Below are 19,429 nucleotides of genomic sequence, written 5' to 3'. Positions count from 1 at the left end.
TTTCTTCCATGTTCACAGAACAGACTCAGCAAGTCATCCAAACTGTTTGGATCTGAAAAGACAGATGGGATAAAACCACTGACAATCATAAAGGTGTGCTTCAGGTGCTGAGGACAAGCCAAAGTGTTTTTTTTTATTATTGCAACTGATTAAAAGCCAACAGAGAAATTCCCATGTTTGGTGCTGAGGTAAGACATCAGATCTGTTTTATATGATTTCCTACAATGCTGGCTTTACACAGAAAAGCTCAGCCCTGTGCTGAGGACAAAAACTTCTGCAGTGATGGCAGCCACGTGTAACACAGATCTTCAAGTCTGCTTCTCACAGCCAGTAAAAATTACATTTGCTTCCATTTGGCATTTTTCCCACCTTCCTGGAAATGCCATGGTTAAACAGTTGGGTTTTCTTCCAAGAAGTTGTGATTTAAAATAAACACACACAGTTTCTTTAAGAAATGAGGACTTAATCCTGATTTCAGCGATCACACAACTGCTAGAGGAACAGCACTCAGCACCCAGGCCTGGCAGACACACAGAAGAGTGGCAGCTGGGCAGCCACCTCCAGACACTGCCCGTTCCTGCCTGGTGCCTAAAAGGGACTGATTATCTTCTGGGGTGAGACATCCTAAGTCTCATCTCCTCCCACCACTACAGATATGCAGACATTTCCTATTCAAACACAGGAGCTGCCAAGGAAGGGAGTGAATGAGGAGGATCTGCAGCACCAGGGTTAAATTCTGCTCCTGTGACAGAAGAGGGCAGCTCAGAAAGAAACTGACTCCTGATCTGACTTTTTATTCCACCACCCATCCAGATTACAGCCCAAGGCATACACAGTGTACTGTGAATTTGAGCCTCCTTTGGGTCGTTTCCCGTTTATGTGCTAATGAATTCAATAGCTGCAAATCAGGGAGGGGAAAAGGGGATTTGAGATCTATGAGTGCTTCATCTGGCCCACAGCTGCATTTCTGGCATATCTGCAAACTGCATCCAGATCATACTCTCTTCACTGTAGGTAGGGAAAACAGGAACTGCCTGCATCCATCATGTGGAAAGTGTACTTAATTGACTTCTACCAAGGACAAAGCTCCTCTGTAAGACACTCTGAAAGGGGTATGTGCTACCTCCCTGAGCAGGGCAGCAGCCTGAGCTCTGTTTCCTAATTATGTCTGACCTGGAGGACATCAAGATAAGCTATCCAGATCTCTTTTTCAACCAAGCAGGATAACCTCTGGCTATTGCAGATAAACTCTTCAGTGCAAAAACTGTCCTTCTGGACGTGTCTTTGTTAGGATTAGCACAACAGGGCCTCTGAGAAGTATCCCAAGTAAGAAACCAAAAGGAAGTATTTGTAGTGTAGAGGCCTGTACAAACAGACAGTGCAAATGAACAAGAGCCCATGACGCCTTTCAACCCTCTTACTTACTGGGTAGTGCTAGGGTTTGCCCATCCTTCTCCCACATGTGAGCCCAGAGCCACTCCTGCCCTGAGCATTACACCCTTCAGCACTTACTGATGACAAAAGAAGGTGCAGTTTACACTTACTTTTACAGCTCCATTAAAAGGTGACCTGCAAATAAAAAAAAAAATCAAGCACATTTAGTATTATGTGCTGAATGCCCCCAAATAAACAGGATTAAATGAGCATTCAGCCCTCATGTAAAATTTAGGTGAAAAGACTGGCACTGAATGTGTACTTTGATTTTATGCTCATGAAACAGTGTCCTTCTAAACAGCAACGTTCTTAGCAGTTCCTCAAAACTACTGACTCCACATTTCTGCCTCTCCTGCTTGCAGACAGCACAGTGGGGTGGAGGTGTGGCAGAAATATTATCCCTCTGAATGGCATCTTTCTGAAACTGCAACAAGAAAGCTGGCAAAGCGAGGGGACAGCAGGCAGGCCCTAGTTCCCCTGCTTTCTCTTTCCTTTCCCTGCTCAGGCACCAAAGCCTGTGCTTTCCAAATGCACTGACCTGGCACTGGGCTACACCCCCTGTGGAGGCACTGGGGGATCAGATGTATTTGAAGATGAGGTTTTGAGGTCTGGTACAAATTTAGCAGTGCATTGCACAGCTGCAGGTAGAGCTTTTCCCTGTAAAATAATGAACACAGTAGCTATTTCCCACTTGCAGTCACCATGCTGATTTCCCCTTCTCTTTCTGTGTTTGGCCCTGCTTAACTGACTCCCCTCCCTGAGACCCAGCTCAGGAAAGTGTTTCTGCACGTGCTCAAAACCCAGTGCCTTCAATGGGAAACAAGCATTTGCTTCAGGATGTTACTGGCTGGAGTGTTCAAATATATACCTTTCCCACCAGTGCTCTCTTGTACCAAATTTTGTACCTTTCTTATCAATTACCTGGTATAAAGCGATGAAAAATAAGCTCGTAAGTGACATGATCACTTTACAGCTGCTCACTTTATTCTGATTTAAAAACATGGATATGTAAAAGAAGATTAAGGGTTTTCCTGTCCTGGTATTCTTACAGCGCTTCCCCAGCACACATGAGGAGCTGTTAAACATCATGCTGCAGTTCTCAAACAATCTTGCTGTCTCCCCAGATCTTATTTGACATTTCTCTGAAGTGAGGCTTTGCAAAGAGCTACCTTCATGTACAGAAATACACTGCACAGGTTTCCAAAAAGTTGTTCAAATAAGGTCTAGCACCTAATTTTAAATCTTTTATAAATGGAAGCTTTGGTTACCAACTTTCATCAAAAATGTCTGGTACATGGTTACTGTTTGTTGGTTTCTTTAACTTGGCTTTTTTATTCCTTATTCTTTTGCAAAATGTGATGCTGCTTTATAGGTGTCCAAATTGTAAACCCTCAACATTATCCTACAACTAAGATTCTACCATAAAGTCTTTAAAAATACTGTTTTGTAAATACAAGTGTTAAAACAACCAGAGGTGTGCACACTCCCTACATCTGAATGCATAATTACAGGCAAACTGATTGACATTATATAGAAATATTACTTAAACTAAGAAACTAAACAAGTGAGTTATACCAATTCCTGTCAACAATAATTCTTTGATTTTTAGTAGACTGATAAAGACATCTGCAATGGGTTAAGAAAGAATTTAAAAATAACTATAATGTCAAGCAGGAGATCTTTTAAATTAAAAGTGCTAGTGAACTAAGAAAAGGGAATAGGCTATGCCAAATTCTCACAGTTTAAAAGAGACAGGTGATGGAGCTGAACTGAAAGCACTGAAAAGCTGCTTGGTTCATCATTTTTCCTCACCATCCTCCCTGAATAAATCCATCTACCTGACATGTTTTTGCTTTCCGCTAAATACACTACTCATACCAAAGGCAGGTTTCCTCCAGCCTTGCCTGGGGAAAAGCACACCAGAGAACAGTGTGCAGGCATGGATATGCCCCACGTGCAGGCACAGCAGTGTCACATTAGTGCTGCTGCCAGAGCATGGCTGACCACTGACTAAACAGAAGAAACCAGCCAGGAAGAAAAAATGTGGCATGGTGTCTAAACCACAAAATAAACAACAGAATAAAAGCCCCAAACACTTTTGGGTTTTTTTCATGTTGTCTGTAATAACAGTGGACATCCTACTTTAGAAACACATGTTGCACCAGGAGCTTTCTATAAAGTAATACTGGCAGAGTTTTTGTTGCCTGTCTGCTCTGGCATCCTCCAAGCAGTCCTTCTGCTAATATTTCAGCATACCATTAAAAGAGGCTAATTGTGTACAGAGAGAACAGTGCATGAAACAGCAGCACAAGCTCTGGCTGAGCCTCAGTCCCTCAGCACACGACTTCAAGGAGTGCTCAAGCAAGCCAAGGAAGAGCCGAACCAGCAGAAACTACACTCAATACTCACTTTAGAGCTGCAACAGGCAGAAGTAACATTTCAGCACAACAGCCTCCCTTCAGCAATTAGAACCATGATTGAAAAGGAAAAAAAAAATACCTAAGACATACATAGTGAAAGATTTAAATGTTTTAATTACTCTACAGATTTACATTAATTTCAGACTCTCAGCTGTTAGACTACTAGGCAACGCCATCTAGTGATGTTAGCTGAAAAAAAGTCATGCTCCATTCTTTGTGGAAAAAAATCACTCTTGAAAAGGTTCACTCTTGCAACATTCGTTTTTGTGGAACCACAGTATCAAGAGGTGCAAATATTTCAGTAACCATAAGCATTTTCAAACCTGCAGTATTAACAAAACAAAAAGGTCTGAGCTATTTTCGTTATCCTGAAGTAATTTCCAGAACTGACAACACAGAGAGTGAGCTGGGTTAATCACATCACAATTTAAAAATGCACACAATGTGTAGTGTTGATATGATATTGGGATATGGTGCAAAGCCCAGTAAATGACCTCCAGATTTGGAAAGACTTAAAAATAGTATTTGTATGATAAATAATTTACCTAAATTTTGAAGAATTCTGTTTGTATGTGTAAAATACCTGCTTGAAAAATGCTATCCCAGTCTTACAATTTCAAGGAAAAAGAAACCCCTGTGTGGGATTTAAACTTTCTTTTTTGTGAGGTGGAACCAGTCAGTCATCTGCTGGTGATAGCTGTGAGCTGTAATTAGCTTCTGGTGGAAATTGCCAGCAGATGCAACGAAAAGTTTAAGTCAATTGGCTCTGCTTCCTCCTTACAAGAAAATTGGCATTTCAGGGCTGCATTCCAGCGTGATGGATCTTAGAAACCAGAGCTGATATGACAAGAAAGGGAAGTGTCCCTTTTCCTGGTCTGCTTTAACCCTGAACATGCTGCGTATTCCTGCCAAGGATGTATCATTTGTTTCTGTTCTTTTATTGGTTTGGTTTTTTTATTTAATCCCCAAAGAAAGTAGCTATGATTATACAAGACATATTCCACTGAAGAAAGGCCAGTGTTTAGTCCCAGTTACTGAAATCACAGCTGTGGAGATGGAAGAGGATGGAAAAATTCAGCAATGGTGAACAAAGGCAGCATGTGAAACAGGACTTGGAACAGGAAGCACAACAAGCTTAGGGACCTGAAAAGCCAAACAAAACCCTGAAGCACCAGTACTGCAGCTGGTCCACACTTAGTCTGAACCATTGGTCTGCGACAGTTTTGCACTCTGGCTACACCACACTGCACCTTTCAACAGTTCCACAGCAAATGCAGCATGGGTATTTGCTCTCACCCCATTTCCCACCAGTTTCCTGCATTTGATTAATATTTCATGATTTCAACATGCAGGCTTGATCAGCCTGTAGTGGTGTATGGGTTATGCATTCTTGTGACCTGTCCTGATCATGGCCTTCAAATCTGTTCAGCCATGACGAGTAACTGGCATCATTGCTTTGCCAGCTTGGCTTTGTACAAGCCTTGCTGGGATTTAACTTCCTAGTATCTAACTCCCAGGGCTATTTGAAGATCTCAAATAGTAGAGAATCTTCACTTCCCCAAAGCCACTGTTAGTTTGCAATGACCACATCTAACACATAAGTGTTTTTCACTGAGAGGGTGTCTATTCACTGAGTGCTGGAACTTCTCTTCAGAAATAAAAACTTCTTAACAAATCAAGTAAAAATCTACACCTCTGTGTCAACAGCACACAGGCCCACCTGCCTTATCAAACCAGACAGCATGAAGAGAGGAAGGGTTTCTGCAGGCTGCCTTTCAGCACCCACTTCATCTGTGTACTACAAAACTTAGCTGATGATGTCTTCAGACTCCAGAAAATAAAGTGATTTGAGATACATGAGAAACTCACAGGCAAAACATGCTAAATACAGCATTTACACAAAAGCTTAATGAAACAATGAGGAGTTCTGTCAAGCAGAAACTCAAGCAAAGTGGCCTTTTTTTGACACTGGATAGACTGGTCACATTGTAAACTACTGCAATTATGCAGATCTTGCTACAAAAGAAAATTATATTAGTGACTGTTTTGATGCATTTCCTGAGGAGACATGCAGTGACAGCACAGCAGAACTGCCACAACCATTCTCACTCCAGCTGCCCCATATATGTACAACTCTCTCCTAAATACCTTTGAATGGTCACTTTGTAACAGGTCAGCTTGTCAAAAAGATATGTTAAAAGGGGGTTATTTACCACAATTTTTCTAGCAGATAAACCAGAAAAAACATACATGTACACACTTGAATACATTATCCTCAAACAATATTGGATTTTTCACAAGGTTTAAGAGCACTCATAATAATTTTATTTCCTTTTAAAAAAGCCCATTTTAATATCAAGCCTCTTCCAGTAAGCTAGATGGCTTTAGCTAGATGGGATCCTTTCCCAATTAAGAAGAGAAAAATCCTGTAGATCTAATCCTGCCTACAGGATAACTTGTTCTTTCTCCTTTTTTTTAAGGTTAATCCATACTACTTAATTATAAATCTAGTGTTTTGTACAAAAATGGGATCTTTCTTAAGTGCTCTTCTGTTCTGTCTTGCTCTGAACTGCAATGCTGTTTACCAAGACTTTTATCACATCTTTCTTGTTAAACAGTTATTCTTCCTATTAAACAAGCAATAGAACAAATCCTGATTTCCTCTTAAAGCAGTAGAAAAGCAAAGTTTCTGCCAAAAAATCTACACAGCCAAGATTGTTAGCTAATGTACCTTCATTGCTCTTAAGGCTAAATCATTTTGCACCACAAAGGAATGTATCCAGGAGCTGAAACTCCCAAGATAACAGCTCTTCAGGCAAAAAATGAGCAAAATACTAATATCTCTACAAAGAGAGGCAGCTAAAACTGGACTCAGCCCAAGGATTCCCTGCACACCTAAGTGCTGTGGAGTGCTTAGCCCTCCAATATCCAGGTTTCACTCTGAGTGGCTCCATCCCCCAGGTGGGATAGGGTGGGGTGGTAAGACACAGAGCCAGCCCTGCCTTTGGTGTTTCCTGATGGAAAGCAGGTGGCTGCCAAACCAAAAGTGCTGTGTACAAACAGCACCTGCACCATTCTCTGCCTTTGTGAGACACCATTCATGCAAACCCCATCACCTTCACCCAAAGCATCCTTTTGGGCAGAAATATGGCTCACAGGCTTTGCTATTCCTTTTGAGATCTCACTCAGTTCCTGTATGCTTGTTCTTTTCTAAAGGCAGAACAAAGAGAATATTTGCCTTTAAAAATGTCTTAGAAACTACAAATGAAAAATTGCATGACAAGTGTACAGCTTTAATTACATCTCTCAAGGGGATGAGAGAGCATTTCTGCATTCCCCATCTTGTCTTCTCACTGCCCTGGAAATTCGTAAGATGATCCGAGGTATAAATGTTCATATTTGTAGGGGGAAAAATGACCTACATTACATTCCTAGCAGATCATGTAAATAACAGGATGTAAAGTCTCACAGAATTAGTTTACATTTGAAACATTTTCAAAATATTGTTTTAGCTGGGTATAATAGACCACCATAAGATGTGACACACAGCAAACACAGGGCTGCAATTAAACAGCTGGCAAACAGCCAGAAAGAGATAAAGGCCCAGGCTGTCACTTGCTAGACAATATATATGGCTATTTTGGCAGCCAAAATGAATGTGATAATTGAGCCATGACACATTAAAAAGGCACACAATTTCCAAGGAAAGAGTTCCTGAGCACTAAACAGGGAGCATCTATAGTGTGCTTACAGCCAAGCACAGTTTATGAGTAATAACGAGAGCGGACTGACGACAACTCAGCGGTGCCAAGCCAACCTTGCCTCATGCACTGCACCACTGCATGCACTGATTTACCACAGACATAGAAATACAACAAACCCCACAGTGGCCTTCAGAAACAAAGGGAATCTGAAGACTGTGGGCACAGACTTGAAAAGTTTTTCTGAATGTTTTTTATACTAATAAGGATTTTGTACAGTAGCAGTTCTATTTCCAGAAGTCACAGTGACTTGATTTGACTTCAACATCCAGAAAAGGCCCAATGGATATAATTCAGTTTTAAAATAAAAATACACAGTAACACATGAAGAACAAGTAACTCTTCAAAATCATACTTTTGCTATAAGGAAAAATTACTGCTTTGTTTAAGACATGAAGACCCTTAACACTGACAACAATAGATGTTTGGAAGATGAAGTTCAGGAGCTTTTCTAGTGTTTCACTGCATGTTTTATTAAATAACCTAAGGACACAGCAAACAAACAAAGGCAGAAAATGAAGACACAGTTTTAAGTTAACACCCAACAGCTATATAAAGCTTCCCATAAATGTACTCCATCAAATTAACATGCTGACACCAATTGCATTTCCTTCTTAAGTAAAGGACTTGAAAGCTGATACACGGTCAGCCCCCAGCCCATTCATTCACTAACCTCCCACAAAGTGTAAGTTCTCCAAGATCTAAAATTATGCTCATATAGGCTAAATTTAGTCTCTGATACAGGAAAATCCCTATGAAGAGTTTACTTCCAGATCTTATTCTAAACTTAACCACATTAGAGGCGTATTCAAATAAAGAAATTGCTTACCCAATCAAAAGGTGCAGTGCATCAAGAGAGCTTACAAAAAGTGTAAGAACCCACTTGTAGATCCATTCACAACAGTGATGTCTAGAAGACAACTGCACAGCTCTCCATAGCATCAATACCAGTGAAACACAACTGACCTGAGGGATGCTGGCAAAACCTTTGTAAATGATCCCGTGTTCTAAGCATCAAAGAAACAGAGGAAAAACTTTGGAGACATTAAAACAGGGTCTCTTCAATGCAAATTAATTTCTTTTCTCAAACAAAAGTATCAAAGTGCTCTAAACTATTCAGATTTCCTCAGAAAAACTCCCTAGCTACCCCAAATAACCAACACAGATTTCCAAATCCAACAATCAGAGCAAACTAGCATTGCCATACTGGGCCAAAATAAAGAATCAGAATCAATACTTGACTTTATACTAAACCAGTACAACTACAATAATTACATAATCTACTTTTACACAATTATCTTTAATGGCTGTGATAGTAACTTCATTAAGTGTGAGTAAAGGAAATGGAAAAGCTTAAAGATGAGGTCAGAACATGCACTTTTGGCTGCCTCCTCAGGAGATGCATCAAATATGTTATTCGTGTCTAAGGAAGAGCAGACTCTTGAGGGCAGCTGCAGTGCCCAAAAGAAAAATGAAATCATGACACGCATTTTTCTGACCCACAAATTAGAAGGAGTATAAGGGGACAATTGCAAGAATAAATTAGTTGACCCTCATCTGAAAATTTCATACAATTGCATCCATAAATGGCATGCATTCTAATAGTGAAATATATTAAAGAAGTATAGTCCTATTTTTTTTTTTTGTCCCCAGTACTGCAGCAGGCATATTATCCCACAGGCTCTGTCAAGTGATGTTTAGTAGCAGCTGAAACAAGGCCAATTCACATTCCCTTGGGAAAAGCATTTAAACACACACACAGTTTCCTGGAAAAGGTGAGAAAGGTGGGCTTCCTCTGACTCAGGGCCACAAAACAGAAAGGCAGTAATTAAAAATGTAGACACAAAAAAGGAACAAAGAGAAATAAGTCCCAGTTATTTAACATACTTTATATACTTGCCCCTTGCCCAAATATCCTATGAAATCTCAGTAAAAAAAGGGGTTTTTCATAGCTCTCATATCCAGCCTGATTGTGAACAGAGAGTTATGGAAAGAGTTTCATGGAATTAAATTGCAATCAAAAATTAAATTTTCTTATAGATTAGGAGAAAATAGGAGGGAAAACTGGTTTAGGACAAGAAACAAACACACTTATGGTATGCAGTATGAGAACCTTCAAGGACTGTGAACCAAGGACTGACAAAACTGTGTCAGGCAGAAAAGCCTGAGTGACTCAGAAGAAGCGGAACACTACAAGTAGGCTGTTTATTTACACCTGCCAGGGAAGCAGAGGGTGTTTCTTGTTATGGCTATGTCAACTCAAATCAACCTTTGGCCCCTAGTAATGAGCTGTAATTGCAAAAGAAAATTTGGAAATACAAGGAATTACAGGAAAACTTTTAAATCTTCTGCTGCAGAGTGTAGTAGCTGTAAAAAGGTGTGTCCCAGTATAATGCAAAGCACTAATCCTCCCCATAAGCAGAATGCCCTGGAGTAGATAATAGCATTCTCTGTGAAGGAAATCCTCTATTTATTTATACTTTGACACAGTTTCCAAGTGTTTACATTTATTCAGTAAGCCAAAAAATTACTCAGACTTATTTTTCTTTATATTTAACATATAGAAGAACGGCAAAACTCTGAGCACCTGGACCATAATTAAATCTATAATTCATACAGCAGCATGAAGACTAATACCTAAATTAACTCTACTTGCCAGAAGAATTAATACTATCAGGAACAATTTACTGCAGATTGCAAAAATGAGAATAGAAAGGTTTTTCTGAGGGAAGTTTGAAAGACAGAAGCTTTACTATGAAACCTTTTCCCCCAAATTTCTATTCCAGCAATGATCCAGACTCCACCATTAAAACTTCAGAGGCTAGAAAAAAACCCAGAGAAACTACTGACAGACTGAGAGGCACAGTTCCTGTTAGCACAGGCACTGAAGCCATGCTACAAGCAGAACACAGCTGCATCACAAGCACTCTGGGCCCAGCACTGCTCCTCAGCAGGAGAAAGAGGTGCCCTGGCTCAGTCTGGTCCTGGAGCAGAGCCAGGGTGCCCCAGGAACACGCTCACTCCTAACAGAGGTTTCAGCCTCTTAGGAACACATGCAGCTGGTGCAATTTCATACTGCAGTCGATCCACCCACCTAAGACAGAACAGCACAATGGGGTGTTCCTGTGTCCTGCTCTGCATCCAAACAGGATAAAAGCCAGGCTCTGGCTTGCACCTACCTAAGAGACTGTAGCTACACACTCCAGGAGTGCCAGGATGACTCACGGGGCTTTGCACTCAAGATGACTTTGAAGGGAACAGAGAGTTGCATATGGAAAGCACGAGCAAATGCAGCACAGCATCTCTCAGACACTCATCAAGCATTCACTGCTTATGGCATCTACTGCAAAGCCAGCCAGAACTGACCCCTTGGTGTGTGATCAGCAGCCAACTTCAGAAAAAGACCAACAGAATTACTTTCAGAAATAACATTAAGTGCACTGCATGGACTGCTCACTGCACAATTTAGTGTTGCCTTTTTTTTTTTTTTCATTCAGGTTTCAAAAGCCAATGGCTCTTTTAAAGTTAACAAACATGGAACTCTTCTAGGCATAAATGGATTTGGACTAAGACCTTGGGCAATACAGTCTCTCATAATTACCTGTTCTTCACACACTCTCAATCAGCAGAAAACCCAAATGATATTTCTATGGGTGCTTTTTTTTTTCAAACAGCACTCTTATCTTCCCACCTCCTGAAACCAGCTGCTATCACACTGGTGGGCACGTGCCATCTTTACTGGAAAGCTGCCCAGCCTGGATAGATTATTTTAGCAGGGAGGTATCCAGCTTATCTCAGGTGTGGGGAGAGGTGTGTTCACAGTCATTCCTGTCTCTTTACTTGCATGTTTGAAAACAAAAAGAGTACAAGCACAGCTGAGTCTGACTCAGATAAGAGAATTTATTTTTTTTTTTTTCCCAAGGTCAGAATCTGGGAGTTAAGAAAAATTAAAGCACAAATTTCATTTGTCCAATCAGCTTGCATTTGTCAGAAAAAAACCCCAGTTATCAAAATCTCTCTTAGCAGTCCCGCCTGAATGAAAAGCAGGCAGTAGCCATCTACAGCAAAAATATCAAGCACGGCCTGCAGAGAAATTCAGAGGCAATGCAAACAGCATAAACAGCATCCAGAAGGATGAAAAGTCATTTCTCAGAGTAGTACAGCTCCCACCAGTCTTCATTTTCTCCATCTCCAACCCCACCTTCTCTAATTCCTAGTAAGGCACACTGGTCATTGAACAGGAATTTTGCCAAATGCCCTTTACATCTGGGAGAACCACATGGTGCTCAGCCCACAATAGCTGTTTTAGCATCGAGAGCTGCTACTGTTAGCTTGCCTTGTAACTGACAAGAAAATACTTTGCTTCTTCTACTCCTAAAACAAAAAACCCCAAGCAGGTTTAACTGAAAACAATGACTTTAAATAATGCTAGTCTGCAGTATTACCATGAAAAATAAACCAAACAAAACACTTGAAAGTAAAATGCTTTCACTGCATTTGTTTTCAGAGAACCTTGAAAGTAACCAACTTTTCCACATATGGATCTATTTAAGGCTTGCTACTCTGTATTATCAAACAAATCGCTGCTTTGTTTTGATGATGTCCCTTTCACTTCAGAAACTTGTTTCTTTAAAAAAAAAAAAAACAAGTTGTGGTGTGTTTGCTCTGGTATAACTAAATTCACCACCTGAAATTCTGGTTTATAAAAAAAAAGAAAGGAAGAAGTAAATCACACTCAAAATACACAGCAGCCAAGTTGCTACTGCAACTCCTCATACTACTCCAGCTATCCAAGACTATGTGGAAGAAGGGGAAGGTGGAGCTAGGGACTACCTGGCTGTATAAAAACTTGTATGGGTATCATACAAAATTTCTTCTCCAGACAAGAAACACTTTTCCAGCCATGGACTGTGCTTCAGATACTTTATCAAGTGAAGACTGCCCTCTCAGATTAATGTTTGATCATGCTTGTAGAATTTTAGGTTCTACAGTATTTCTACTTTTTGTGTAAGAATATATATCACTTGAGCAATGCTTAAGGTGCAGTAGGCTGTGCTGTGTAACTTAGATCACTTAGATTTGCTTCCATGTGAATATAGAATATTCAGTGCAAGTTGATTTTTAGGCTCTTTAAGACCTCTCTTTTCATTAGCGTAATAGAAATCAAACCAAAACTCATTCTTTTCCTTCTAAGTCCAAAGGTCTGAACAGAAAACCAGGTGTTTGCATAAGGGTGTTTGTTCTTTGGTCCCTCAGGGTGTCTGTAGAGGGAGATGTACTAAATCTGTAATGTCCAACTACAGCTTTTGCCATTGATATTAATGAAGGAGATACAGATATGCCCTAGGTATCCATGAACAAGTTAGGGCAGGCACTGATGCACAATGCCAACACAGAGCTCTGTGTCAGCTAACCATCCCTGCACCACTCACTTGGCCCTCGGATCCTCCAGCCTGGATGAAGTCTTTGATGTTGGGATACCAGGGAGAAGGACAAACACCAGCTAAAGTATTAGCAAACCCCAGGCACTAGGGACACAGTAGACAGGTCCTTAGTCAGAAAAGGCTTATTTGGGGAGGAACCTGCCCACAATTGCAGCCTTCACAGCAAGAACCACCATCAGCTGAACCACCATCCTTCCTATTGCATAGCTACTGATCTATTGAAACACCTTCCACACCCTCCAAAATCCATCCTGCTCAAAGCATTTACAGCATAAACTCTTTACTGAAATTGCAAACAAAATCAGCTTTCTGCTGCTAACCTTCCCTTACAGAAAGGAGAGCACCCATTTGCACCAATTTCATTTGTCCAATGAAATTTGACCAGCTGATGCTCTACTGATTCATTCTATCACATTTTGGTGACATCCGTGTCTAGGCTTCAGAGTGAAGTGACAACCTGAGTTCAAACCTAAATCACCTCACTGCAGCTTCAAGCTCAATGAACTGAGCCAGCATTGATTGAGAACCCCTGGCTTTCTGCAGCACCTGTACTGCTAAGTCAGTCACAGGGTGGCCTGCGTGCTGGGCACAGCTATCTTTGCTCAAGCTATGTTAAACAAGCTCCCAAAAGGTAGGCTGGCTTTGCACTGAATGAGAGCTTTAATTTTCTTACTGATTTCCACCCTGCCACTGAAGCTACATGAAGGGTTTCTGGCAAGGGAGGAACTCACCTCCAAGACAATTCGTTGTGAATCCCTGAGGCTGGCCTTTAGCTTTGCCGTCTGTTCCCTGACTTTGCTGGCTACCTTCCCAGCTCCTGCACCCTTCTGCATGCCTCAGAGAGGAACTACTCAAGTTTATAGCAGCATTAACTCATCAGATGGAAACCTGCCAAGCTGCTTACATTTTCACTACAATCGTCTGAGCTCTGATTCCAGAGGGTGCCTCGAGACAGGATCCATGGGCACAGACAGTACTACACAACTGCTTTCTGATGTGCTTGATCCATTTGGGGTGCTGGGCAAGATGCATTAGTGCTTGCACAGCTACTGCAAACTGCCTCTGTGTAAGGACAAAAAGGCCCTTGCTTTTGTTTAGCTCAGTGTTAGATACTCATGGGCCTATGGAACAAACACAGAGCACCCAAGCACAGAGCGTATGAAGCAGCAAAATTCAAGATCTACTGCAGATCTGCTGTGTTATTTGCTTCTCACAAAGGTGACACACTTCTGGAGAACTGAGGACATGTGCCTAGTTTATTTCTAGTTGGCAAAGGGTGACAACTTTGTGCAATTAAAGTAGGATTAGGTAACAATTAAAACAAAGCCAAAACTGGAGGGGGGGGCGGGGCAGGGAGAGGGACAAAGGGGAAAAATAAATCAGCAGAAAAATCACAGGACATTTGTTTTTTTTGACTGACAACAGCACAAAATTTGTGCACTTCCAGTGACTTTTTAAATAATTGTTGCTGCTGCTTGGAATCATAGCACCTGTATATCTTCCAGGATGATTATACTACAAAACCCTGACTAAATTACAGTTTTTAAATGAAGTGAAAATCACTTCCCCACAATCTTTCCTTTAGCATTATAATTTAAATCCAGTATTAATGCTAGTTTGGTCAAACTGGTCTTTAACAGGTCACTTAGTCTTATTTCCTGCTTGAAGTAGAAACAACTGTATCTAAACTGATCCTGTCAGTCCTTTGTTTCTTAAAAACCTCTGGCAATGCAGACCCACCACTTTTTGCATGCTGCCTTTATGTCCAGGTACTCCTACATTGATATTAGGTCTTTATTAAGGCAATTGAAGCTGTTTTTAATAACCACCAACCCTGAACTAGCAACAATTGCCTTATTTCCTTTGCAGCAACTTTCTTCTGTATCTGAGGACCTTCTCCTTTCTTTCCTTCTTCCTTCAAAGCACATGATCCTCAAAGAGGCTACACCTATTGTGAAGAACTTCTCATCCAGTGTTTTTTCCCCCACAGATTTGTGCAGCTGATTATGCCTACTAAAGCACTGTACCTTGCAGTTCTCATTATTAAATTACATAATATTTTTAAGGTCACTTCATACATTTGCTCCCATCACTTAGCATTCTGATCCTGTCCTCCAATGTGCTACAACCCTTTCATCCCCACTGTTAACTCCAAAGGCAGTATTTATATGATCTAGGCCAGTATCCTTATCAATAAGGAAAACATCAATTACTAGGGACTGTCAGATGCTCCTCTACAGATTCTTCCAACATGAGAGGGACTCACTTCTAACTACAGGTCACTTTGCTGTTTCATCAAAAAAAAATCTTATCCTTCCTTTGTTTCTGAAAGTGATGCTGACAATGGTAGCTTAAACATTGTCAACTAAATTTGTATCTGAGTTCCTAAAAGGTCTGGCCAGTCTGTTTTACTGTAAGTGCTATAAAATTAACAACTGCTCCAGCCACAGTTCTGAACTAGGTAACAGTATAGTGCACTCTCTGCAGAGGGAAAATTAATCCAAATTAATGCAAGCAGGCTAGGACTCATTTATCCAGCAGTTACTGGCTCAAAGTAAGGCATCAATGTAAAGGAATAGCACAGCTCCTGGATAGCTTAATGGTACACATGCCCCTGTCTGAGATTGCAGCTGGATATCCCCACTCCTGCCTACCCAGCCCTGAACTCAGAAAATGTGCTCAAGGTATTTTTCATGATCTGTGTATTACCTGTCTCAAAATGTTCCACATCTATGCAAACCCACATTACACCAGCTCCAGGAAACCTCCACACATCAGTTTTATAGGGATTAGGTAATTTTACATAAAGGGTTTGATGCTGTTTAGCTGATTCTCTTGTACTTGCACTTTGTTAAATTGAATTTGAAGTAGGTCTCCCAAGTCTATATTAGTAAAGAACCTGATACACAGAGACAAGTCAGTGTGAGGGGGAAGCATTCAGTGCTAGGACCTTGCCATACATACTACTGATCACAAACTAAGTGTGAAAGGCTGGCAGGGGTGAGCAATGCACATGAGTGTAAAAAGAAAGAACTATACATATACACAGCATATTTTAGTCAATTTATCACAGAGCCTGAAGGGCCTTTGTACAGTTATACAAATCCAAAAAGCAGATTTGTCCTTAACTCTAAGACCCATTACTTGGCATTTTCACTTTTTTTTTGCATTAATACCTAAAGAATTGTTTAAAAAACTGGTCAGGCTTTTTTATTATTTCCAGATAAAACTTAAGACATAATGAGCATCAGTTATTTAACACCAGTAGCTTAATGAAAAAGTGTTTGAACCCTTTCTGCAACTTTAAAGTAGGTAGACAAACATAAATTTTATTTTCTTTTCATTTTGACAGTAGTGCTAATTAAAACTAGTGAAGTATCTATATAATCTTTGGACTAACACACAGGTTTCAAAGCAGGTAGGACAGCACTGTGGACACTGCTCACACAAGTGTCAAACCTGCAAATCTGCAGGCATGAAAATTTATTCCAATAAGTAGATATGTTGATTTGTGTTGCATAACCCTCTCTTAATTATGCCACTGAGAATACTTGCAAGAGAAATTCAATGTGTGAGGGCTGATAAAAAACCTTGGTTTATAGCTTGCAGGAGGTCAATACTAGCAGAGGGGAAAAAAACCCCATAACTTGAGGCATTTTGAGTTAGTAGATTTGTCATCTAGTCTCAACTGAAAAAATGTAATTTAAATATTCTCACAATTCAAAACATTCAGGAGTTACACAATCTTTCACTAGTGTAGTTTTTAAATGAAAGTATATTAAATAACAGTGCAGTCTGGCTCTACTTAGCACTTAAATATTTTACTGAAATGGCTTTCTAAATTTGCATCACCCCTCTTACTTAAGCAGTTTCACTCACTACCAGCAAATAAGGTAAAAGCCACTCTGTAACATAAAGGTTGCTTCCACAACTGGACAGAAATACAAAACCACCAGACTTCTGATTGCCGTGCTAAATTACATCACACTTTTCTACTCTGACCTGGACTATAGTCTTCTGGTTAGAAAAAAGAAGGAAGAAGGAGAAGGGAGGAAAATGCTTTGGAGAAATAATTCTAGATAAATCAGATATGGGCAATACTAACAAGTAGAATTTCAATATTCATTTGAGAGTTACTTTAAATATTTTATAGAGGAGCCATGAACCCTCTTCACTGTATTTTTTTAACTGTAAACTTCTGTATAGGGAAGGAAGTGTTAGAAATAATCTTGTGGGTTGTGTTCTTAAAACCATTCCACAAACTTCAGCTTTCTTTTCATGCAGAATGCATTTATTGCACTCAGTGGTGACAGTGCTGGGCAGGGAGAGACAATAAAAAGCATAATGTGTCACAAGATACATTATCAAGTAGAGTTTGGGTGGTTTTTATAAATTTTTCTCGTTCATCTTCAGCACAAGCATTTGGGGACATACTCTTAAACGTAACAATCTCTTACACACCTTAATCAACTGCTATTCTATAAGGAACCATTTAGTGCTTACAACAGGGTTTTGACTGCAGAGGTGGAAACCAGAAAAATTGACAATGTTTTTTTTTTCACTGGGATTCAGTATTTAGTACTATGAAGACATTTGCCCAACAGGAAATTAACAGAATAAACACAAAACTGGGGAACTTACACCGATCTGGAAAGTCAACAGCTTGAGTGGAAGAAAAAACCGTACATGTGAAGAAGGGCGCACACTTGTGCTACTGTATAAAGGCCTGCTATTTGACTGCATGCAATATATTCTTTCTTCTTCTGATTTTATAAAAGCAACAGAATGCCTGTTTTGACAAAGGGAAGATGGAAACTAACTACATTTGAGAGACAAAGGAATGGATTGGCTTATTCATATCCTGGTGTGTGTGGCAAAAAGCTTTGTCTGAACAATGACTACTGTGAGAGGACAGAGGAAAAACCCAGCAGAGTTCATTTGAATCACCTATTTAAACCATTTAAGGAAACTTGGATGATATTTTTTCCTTTTTTTTTCCCCCTCCCTGGGGAGCATTACAGAGTAATCACATGAATCTGCTTCACTTTCTAACTGAAGTAGTCACCTCCGTGGCAGAACTGGAGCAAACCACAGCTGTGCAGTAACATCTTCAACAGGCACAACTGTTTGCAGAGTAAACATTTGCCTATAGCCTTACTGCAGACAGAGTATGTTAACAAAAGGAATGCTTCTACAAGCTTAGCTGCAGCACCTTCCTCACAATCACAAGGCTGCATTAGCTCAAATCCAGCACTACCTCTGCACGTGGACGAGCCTGCACCACCAGCACAATTTTTCATTGCTCCTCATTGTTTCAGACAGCTCAACTGAAAGAGCTTAAATTGCTGGTCTGAGGAATACCTTCACAATACTGCTTTAAACACAAACTGCAGTGCTCCCACACTGATGGAATAACAAGCTCAATCCGACAGTTACAAACATCTGGATTCATGGGTCCATAACCAAAGCAGTAATAGCGTTCGCCTGCCAGGGTTTTGCAGGCATTCTTCTTTGTGTCAAACTCCAGACCCTGGCGTTGGCAATACTCTGCAGGGTGGAATTAGCCCAAGATGTGGCAGTAATGAAAGGGACAAATGCAGTTCTTAGGAAGCAGAAAAATCCTGTATTAAAACAAACCCCTTACACATCTTCCTTCCATTTGTTCTTAGTCCACATACTTTGGAGTGTTATTTTAAAATCCATAATTTCAAAATTAACTACTCATAAACCATCAACCTATTTGCAAGTCCAGGAGAGGCTACAAACACCAAAATCATCAACTGCCACCTTTTGTAGTACTGCTCAAGAAATCACATTAGTATGTATTAGCATACAAGGCCTGAAAATAAATAGGAATCAATATTGTAATGCCTATTAAGGAAAATCTTTCCAACAGACCTATAAGGTCAGGCACTCACTGGCTACAGGATGAGACAGAGCAGGGAGCTTCTGGGATGATCCAAGCAGCTCTCCCTTAGCACCAAGTCCCATTTCCCAGCAGCTACAAAGACAGCAAGCTGTATCTCTGACCAATGCTCCAAGGCATGTGTTTTGCCTGGCCTTTTCACTTTACTTTTTTCTTTTTAACCATCTGCTTTCAAACATCTGATTTTCACTTTAATAAAGAGAAGAGATTAAAGCCAATTTACAACACAGGATATAAAAGACTTACATTCCCCTGCTCGCCTGGGAAAGATGCACTATTTCAACTCACCACTTTTTAAACCACATGAATTAAGCTCTGAGTGGATACACTGAATTTGGTGTTTGCATTCATTTCCTGCAAAGTTTACACTAAAGTGGATTTGTTGTAAATGGGCTGTAAACTATAAACTAAGCTGACATGAGTGTTATTAAATAGAACTTCAAA

General features: G+C 40.3%; 1 protein-coding gene across 2 annotated transcripts in view; it reads right to left on the bottom strand.

Annotated features, from left to right (window-relative positions):
• Positions 1–19,429, bottom strand: part of UBE2E3 (ubiquitin conjugating enzyme E2 E3) — a 51,718-nt gene that overhangs the window by 24,657 nt on the left and 7,632 nt on the right. The gene's annotated exons all lie outside the window — the stretch shown is intronic.

This window comes from Serinus canaria, chromosome 7 (assembly GCF_022539315.1).
Source record: "Serinus canaria isolate serCan28SL12 chromosome 7, serCan2020, whole genome shotgun sequence".
NCBI lineage: Eukaryota > Metazoa > Chordata > Aves > Passeriformes > Fringillidae > Serinus > Serinus canaria.
The sequence above is the reverse complement of the archived record's forward strand: the minus strand, read 5'-3'. Positions and strand labels throughout refer to the sequence as shown.